The sequence below is a fragment of the Penaeus chinensis genome, chromosome 36, assembly GCF_019202785.1.
Source record: "Penaeus chinensis breed Huanghai No. 1 chromosome 36, ASM1920278v2, whole genome shotgun sequence".
Classification (NCBI taxonomy): Eukaryota; Metazoa; Arthropoda; class Malacostraca; order Decapoda; family Penaeidae; genus Penaeus; species Penaeus chinensis.
Genome location: NC_061854.1, coordinates 13,218,313 through 13,225,812, shown reverse-complemented (window position 1 = coordinate 13,225,812; position 7,500 = coordinate 13,218,313). Strand labels below are relative to the sequence as shown.

The window sequence follows — 7,500 nt, the reverse complement described above, 5'->3', positions numbered from 1 at the left end:
TTCTAGCGCCACCAGACAGACTTTGTGAAAATATCCAACGCCCTCTCTCCGCCAAAGACCAACGCTTAAATTATAATAGTCTCTAAAAATACAAAAATTAAAAAAAAGACCAAGCGCAGCGATGCGGCAACCTTGTCTTCAAAAAATAGAAATGATTCACCGACGCTAAAATAGAATAACATCGGCCGCACGCAACGATTGGAACCGATAATAAATAACCATCCTGTTTGCTTAAGGTGTCAGGCGGGAAGTTCTTTGTGGCCTCGTATAGAGGTTCGTAACCTTGTACAGGCGGAGGGTAGGGAGGTTGTCTGTAGGGGGGGGGGGAGGGGGGGAAGTGGCAGAAGCTGGGTCCTGGTAGAGCTCAAGGGATGACACGAAGGTTAGGCCAGTGCGGCTGGGGGATTCGCCCTCGAAAAGGTGTTCGCGACTTGGCGTGGTCGGCGATGTTTGATTTTTGCTATAACTGCTAATACTGCTTCTACTAGCACTATTGGCTCTTGCATTATTGGTATTGCCTTCCTCTCTCTTTCTCGCTCTCTCTCTCTCTCTCTCTCTCTCTCTCTCTCTCTCTCTCTCTCTCTCTCTCTCTCTCTCTCTCTCTCTCTCTCTCTCTCTCTCTCTCTCTCTCTCTCTCTCTCTTAGCTATTATCCAAATTGTTGTGGATAATTTGTTAGTTGGTCCTACTGCACGCGTGACAACTAATTGCACTTAGGTGAATTTATTGTTTTCTTTAGTTATTAATGATTCTACTGTAGACTGCCAGTTACATGTGTCGATTTCTTATATATTTGTGGTACCGCTGATATCGGCTTTCCATTTTTATTAGCTATTACAGAGTAATACCAGGAATGCGTTTACTCATCTTCACAATCACACCTCCATTACAATGAAAATACCAATAATGATTGTGCATTTACTACGTCGATATTATGCCTCATTTGACCTTTGGGATCAAGGCTTTACTGAGCGGCAAATCGCTAGGCTTAATCGAGCTGAACGAACAAATGAAACTGACTTGGAGGCAGCGAACATGCCATGAGCGCATGGTATGACAAAGACAACCGTGTTACGCAGGTTGCTTCTCCTGTGGCAATGGTGAGTAAGATCCGGTGTCCAATTTACTGACTCGCCAGTCTATCTGTTTCCTTCTTCTGTGAATCAAATTAGTATATTTTACTTTTGTGTCGCTATATTTCATTCCTCGAGTGAAGTTCGATCCGAAATTCTAATAATATATTTTTGCATCACGTCATATCATAAATGCGACTAGGTTTGCGCCAGTGATCGATGTTGGCAGCTAGTTCTGTGGGTCGCTTATGCTCGCTACTCTTGGTTTCCTTCCGTCTTGCGTTAGTTTTATTTTCGCCAAAAGCTTCACCTTTTTCATTCAACGTAACGCATCATATAATTATGGTAAGTTCTACTCTTGGGAATCTGTTCGTGCCAGATTATAGACATTTCTGGATGACCATTGTTGTTCCAAATTACCAAGCCTTTGTAAGATCATATTGTTGCCATACAAACAATCAACGATGAATCTTAATATGAATATAACACAAAGCAAAAATCCTCAAGTCTAGTGTATATCTATCAGAGTACACTTTAATTTCTCTTTGGGCATGATGAAATTTTGCTCAGCAGCAACATTTACCGAGCAATGGAACTCCGAGTGAGAGTGATCGAGCCGGGTACTACCACCGTGCTGCTGCTGACAATAATAATATTCATGACACTGGCACTGTACCGTAGCTTTTATCAGCACCAATAAAGACGACGAACTCAGACCCGGACCCCCCCCCCCCCGTTATAGCTCCCACCGCAGCTCTGCCACTTGACCTCGAGAGCCCAGAACAAAGCGTTGTTATATATAAAGACGTCACTGGGCGTACCGTCCTTGACCCTCTCCGATAGACGCAAGAAAATGATATTCGCGGTAAGCAATCTGCTGGGGGCCGTAACAATGGCTGCTTAAAACGATATCGACGCTGACAATGAATTGACGTTAGAGAGCGGAGGCAGTTTTTCAAAGAGAACGTCCCGTTGTGGTAATTGCGGCGACCTCCCGGAGCTGATGTTGACTGACTGATGGCATGCTGACATAGGCTCCCCGCCCTGAGAGGAGATGCACTGAAGGAGACTGAGACGCTGACTAATGGGGGTAGGGCGATAGCCGCTAAGATATGCAAATCGCCGAAAATATGGTTTTAACCTGTCATATAGCACCACCCTGGCCGGACGCATTATAAAACATCACGGATTCAGTATTCAGGAAAAGAGAAGGATGGGAAGGGATAGAAGAGGAGCGGAGAGAGTAGGGAGTAAGTTAAGAAAATTATCCTGAAATAACATCGATTATTCGAGAAGTGGAAGAAGTAACTAACTACAGACAATAAAATCATTTCATCCCAAAGGACAACGAAAGTAAATAACCACTAATCAGAAGTGTAAGGAGAAATATTCCACGTACGAGTGGTCATGTATACCAAAGAGTCACCTTACCCAACAAGAACAAAAAATGACTAAATCAGCGTCCCATCAGCCGACACCTTGAGTCGGTCAGCTTAGGCATGCGCTGTGTCACCCGCAGTATGTTAGTCAACGGACTAATTAATCCACAAAGCACCTGATTACACTCGCACTCGCCCCATCGCCTTGACCCAGCCTTGTTTCTCTCGAGGAAGTCGCACATTGGATAAAAGGGAATTGTTCTGTTAATTCCTCGGTATTGTAGGAGCCTTTGTATCTTACAGTAATTGCCAGTTCCGGCCGGAAATTTCTCTCGCGATGTTTACAGGGTTGTTATTGCCATGTGAAAGGTCATCGGGAGGTTTGTTTTTATGGGGAGATCCATTTGAATGTCAGATGTGTTCGTAAGATAGCAATTACTACTATCACTCACGTTTTCTATATATAGTTACAAAGTAGAAACACAAGAGTAAAATTAAAGTATCAAATCATAACTTTGAGATAGTGATTTATGTTGATGTTTATTCAATATAGTTTACTTTTCGATATGGATGTCGAATTTCCGTCACCGCGAAAATAATGACATTCATAATCATAACACAATGATCATCATACTCATGAAAATAATCATAATCATGAAGTGAAACTCGAATTAATAACATTAATTGATTAATAGAAAAAAAAAACAACTCATAGGGAAAGTGAAATTGTGTTTATACCATTTGACATCCATTGCACTTGACCTCCGTTTGACACGTGCCATCTCGCCTGATCTGATACTGGCTGGAAATGCAAACTCGCCAATGAGGATCGAGCTTCCTTCCGTGTCTTTTGCTGCTCGGAGAGCATTGTCGTGAGCGCTGGAGGGTCTAGCAAGGGTTAGGAGGTCAAGGCGGGTCGCGTGTGGATCCTGGTATTTTTAACAACGGTTTTAAAGGACGCAACCTAACCCTCCATTCCCCCACCCGACGCTGCCGATTTTCCCGCCATTTCTTGTAACCGTTAAACGAGTGCTTGATTTGTATTGGCTGCCCGGATTTGGAAACGATGTCTGTGATTGGCTGTCGTCATTTGCGGTATTTCAGTTGGCATTTTTTTTCTCTCTCTCCCTTTGATTGCCACTCCTAACATGATTGTTATTGCAACGATAACATCGAAGGTTACGGTTCTTTTTGCGCGTCAACGGAATGCTTACCTTGAGGCGTTGATATCGTCACAGTTGTCATCCTCCACGACGGCGCCATTATTTTGCGACGTCGATGGTTTCTTTTGCAGCCATTTCAGCATCTTAGTGTCCGAGGCAGAAGGATTGACCATGATCTAGCAAGTGGCTAGAGGCTAGAGGTGGCCAGGAGTGGGTTTCAGAGCTCTCGCCGCGAGGAGGCCTTGTCGAAGGGGTAGGGGGAGCGAGAGGGAGAGAAAACTCGCGTGAAAGGCCTGACTGGATTGATCCTGTGCGATCTTTATGGCAGGTGCTGGCTCTTTTTCGCGCTTCCGTGACTTTGTGGCCCGACCGCTAGGTGGTGGTGGCGAGGTCAGATGTCAAGGTAGTTCGAGGGCCGCGGCGGGGGATGTGCGGGGCGGGGGCGGGGGGGAGACGCATGTATTTAGCGATGCGACCTCTGAAATGGAAATTTCCCCTGAGGTGGAGGTTATTTATAGCGGCGGTAATTATGCAGCATTACCTCTTACCCAAGTGCATATAACGCTTTGCGGGACAGAAGGTTAGCAAAACCATCGAAAACAGTTTTAGGATACATGTTAAACTAAATCAACCTCTGCGAGATTAGCAAGTGGGCATCCGTAACGCCGTAGGTATGAGATCCCAAATCCTAATCATTATTAGTGATGAATGTAAGAAATTACATAATTACACGTCAGAATAATATTCGTTCATACGACGAAGATTATGGAAGTTGAATCTCGAGGAGTTGAAGTCGGGAGGCCAGGGCTCATAGAAACGTAATGTCAATAAACGCTATAATGGCAACAGTCATAATGAAGTTAGTGTAGATTATAGTAATGGTGAAGGTCATGTCATCAAAGGTGAAGGTGTCAGTGCGGACTGAGGCAGGCGAAGAAGCCTCCTAGCAAGGACGGCGCAAGGGTGACACTTAGGAGACATCCTTACGAAACTCTTGTCATTCTCTCGCTCTCCCTCCTCCCCTCCCTCCCTCCCTCCCTCTCTCCTCCCTTTTTTTTCCTCCCTCCCTCCCTCCACCTCTCTCTCTCTGTCTCTCTCTGTCTCTCTCTCTCTCTCTCTCTCTCTATATATATATATATATATATCTTTCTCTCTTTCTCTCTCTCTCTCTCTCTCTCTCTCTCTCTCTCTCTCTCTCTCTCTCTCTCTCTCTCTCTCTCTCTCTCTCTCTCTCTCTCTCTCTCTCTCTCTCTCTCTCTCTCTCTCTCTCTCTCTCTCTCTCTCTCTCTCTCTCTCTCTCTCTCTCTCTCTCTCTCTCTCTCTCTCTCTCTCTCTCTCTCTCTCTCTCTCTCTCTCTCTCTCTCTTCCTCCCTACCTTCCTCCCTCTGTCCTTCCCTCTCTCTCTCTCCTTCCCTCCCTCCCTCCCCTCCCCCTCCCTCTTTTTCCCTTTCTCTCCTCTGCTTCCTTTCTCTCGTATTTCTTTCTCAAGACGGTCTTCATTATTTGTTTTTGTTTTTCTGCTAATCACATTTCCCTTCCTATTCTCCGCATTTCCCTGGACGTGTGCGCCTCCCTCCAACCCAGAGGCGTAAGAACACCAACATCCTTCCGGGGAGCTGGCAGGTGAGGGGGAGGGAGGGGGAGGGGGAGGGAGGGGGAAGGGCACGCAGGTTCGGAAGGTGTCGCTGAGGGCGGCCGCGGCATGCGACCTTCACCCACACTTTCCCTGCCCGCAGCCACCTCTCCCTACCCTCCTTCCTCCTCTTCCTCCTCCTCCTCTCCTCCTCGTCTGATTATTATTTATTTTTTTCTTGTTTTCCTTATCATTTTCTAGGTATTTTTTTCCAAATTATTTGTTTCCTATTATCTTCCCTTTCCTTCTTATCATTATCATTGTTATTTTCTTCTTCTTTATCTCCTTTTTTTCCTACTTATTCGTCTTTTTTTGTTTTACTCCTCTTAATCGTCATCCTCCCTCGCTCCATTCCTCCTTCCTCCTTATTCGTTTTATTTTTTCTTCTTCTTTCCCCTTCCTCATATCCATTCTCTTTTTCTTCTTCCTTCTCATGCCCCTCCCATTCCTCATCTTCCTTCATTTTTCATCTACCTCCTCCCTTACACTTATGCTCCTCCTTTTACTTTTCCTCTTCCTCTTCCTCTTCTCTTTCCTCCTCATGTCCCTCCACCTCCTCCTCTTTCTCTTAGGATTTTTCTTCTCCTCCTCCCTCCCATACTCGTATATCTGCACATCTTCCTTCTCCTCCTCATACTCCACCTCCTCCTTCCTCCTTCTTTCGTCTCCCTCTCCACCTGTCCTTGTACTCCTGTTTTTTTTACCTGGCTTCCCTTTTTTCTTTCCTTTCTCACTCTCTTTTCCGCAGAAATCTACCCAAATCAACAGAAATAAATACTTGCATTAATACTCTACGTATCTGTACGAGGCATTGTATCCATCATAGTGGCAAGTAGAGTCTATGCAGATTAGTTGCATATGTAATTAAATCGTGACTTACAATGTGTTTTCTCTCTGTGACCTTTTTCGTGTCGTGCGAGCAAGCAGACGCGGAGACACGAAGACAGATCGGCGGGAAGCGAACCTGTCAGACGAAGAACCAAGAGACGAGCGCAAACGTGAAGCACCAATCTTGCTGTCCGTGTAGACTCATTTCCTTAGAATCCGTGCCGCGCGTGCGAGCTTCTGAATTGATGAGTTTTCAGAAGGCGTGTCGTCCCGATGTGTCATCTACGTGACGAACACCTGCTAGTATCCCGTGGGTGCTTAGTCTTCGCAAGGCTAGTTCGTTGAGTACTTACACGAGAAACTCTTTCGGTGATCTTCCGTTTGTCGGGGAGGCCAGGGATCTGGAGGTCACGGGGGCTGGATGTCGCAATCTGGAGGACAAATGGTTTAGGTATCGTTTAGCTCCGAAGCCACGTTGTTGTCTTTGTTTTTAAGTACGTAGGTCATATGTTTCGAAGGTCGCGGGGTCCACAGGTGTTGATTTATGGGGATGCGAAAAGCCAGATGGCCCGCACCGCGAGAGGTCGCGTGGCATGTAAGGGGTCACGTCGCGCGGAGGTCAAGTCTAAAGGCCGCTTTTTATTTTGTCCGCCAATAAAATGCTTGTTGCAATACACTCTTATACACACGTACATATACGCTTCAATAACGAGTGTCAAATATGACCTTAGTCAAATGCCTGAACATTTGATGGTCCGGAGGATGACTCAGTGTAATCGTGATTGCTTCTCCATGTTGCAATTCTCATGTGCGACGCTGTTTACATATGAACAAATATATATATATATATATATATATATATATATATATATATATATATATATATATATATATTAACACACACACACACACACACACACACACACACACACACACACACACACACACACACACATATATATACACATATACACACAGATGCGGACTCACACACACAAACACAAGCGCACACAAATATATATATATATATATATATATATATATATATATATATATATATATATATATATATATATATAAATATATATATTTATATATATAAATATATATATATATTTATATATTTAAATATATATATATATTTTTTATATATGTTTATATATATACATATGTGTGTGTGTGTGTGTAGATATATGTAGGAAGATAGATAAAAACAAAAGCACAACGGAAGTGCAAATCCTCATTTGTGATATTCGTCGACACAGCTTCACCTCCAGTAACACGTCTCGCGCTCGCAGCCGTCGTCCGGCCGCCGGCGTCGCCTCCCGAGCGGACACGACGAACCGCAGGATCCCCGACGGCGTGAATCAGACGTGTGAGTAATTCCTTTTTTCCGAACAAATCCCGATCTGCGATTACCCGGGC

At 44.6% G+C, this 7,500-nt stretch overlaps 1 protein-coding gene across 1 annotated transcript in view; it reads left to right on the top strand.

The window, feature by feature from the left end:
• The window catches only part of LOC125045000 (serine/arginine repetitive matrix protein 1-like), a 125,493-nt gene that overhangs the window by 55,823 nt on the left and 62,170 nt on the right, over positions 1-7,500 (top strand). The gene's annotated exons all lie outside the window — the stretch shown is intronic.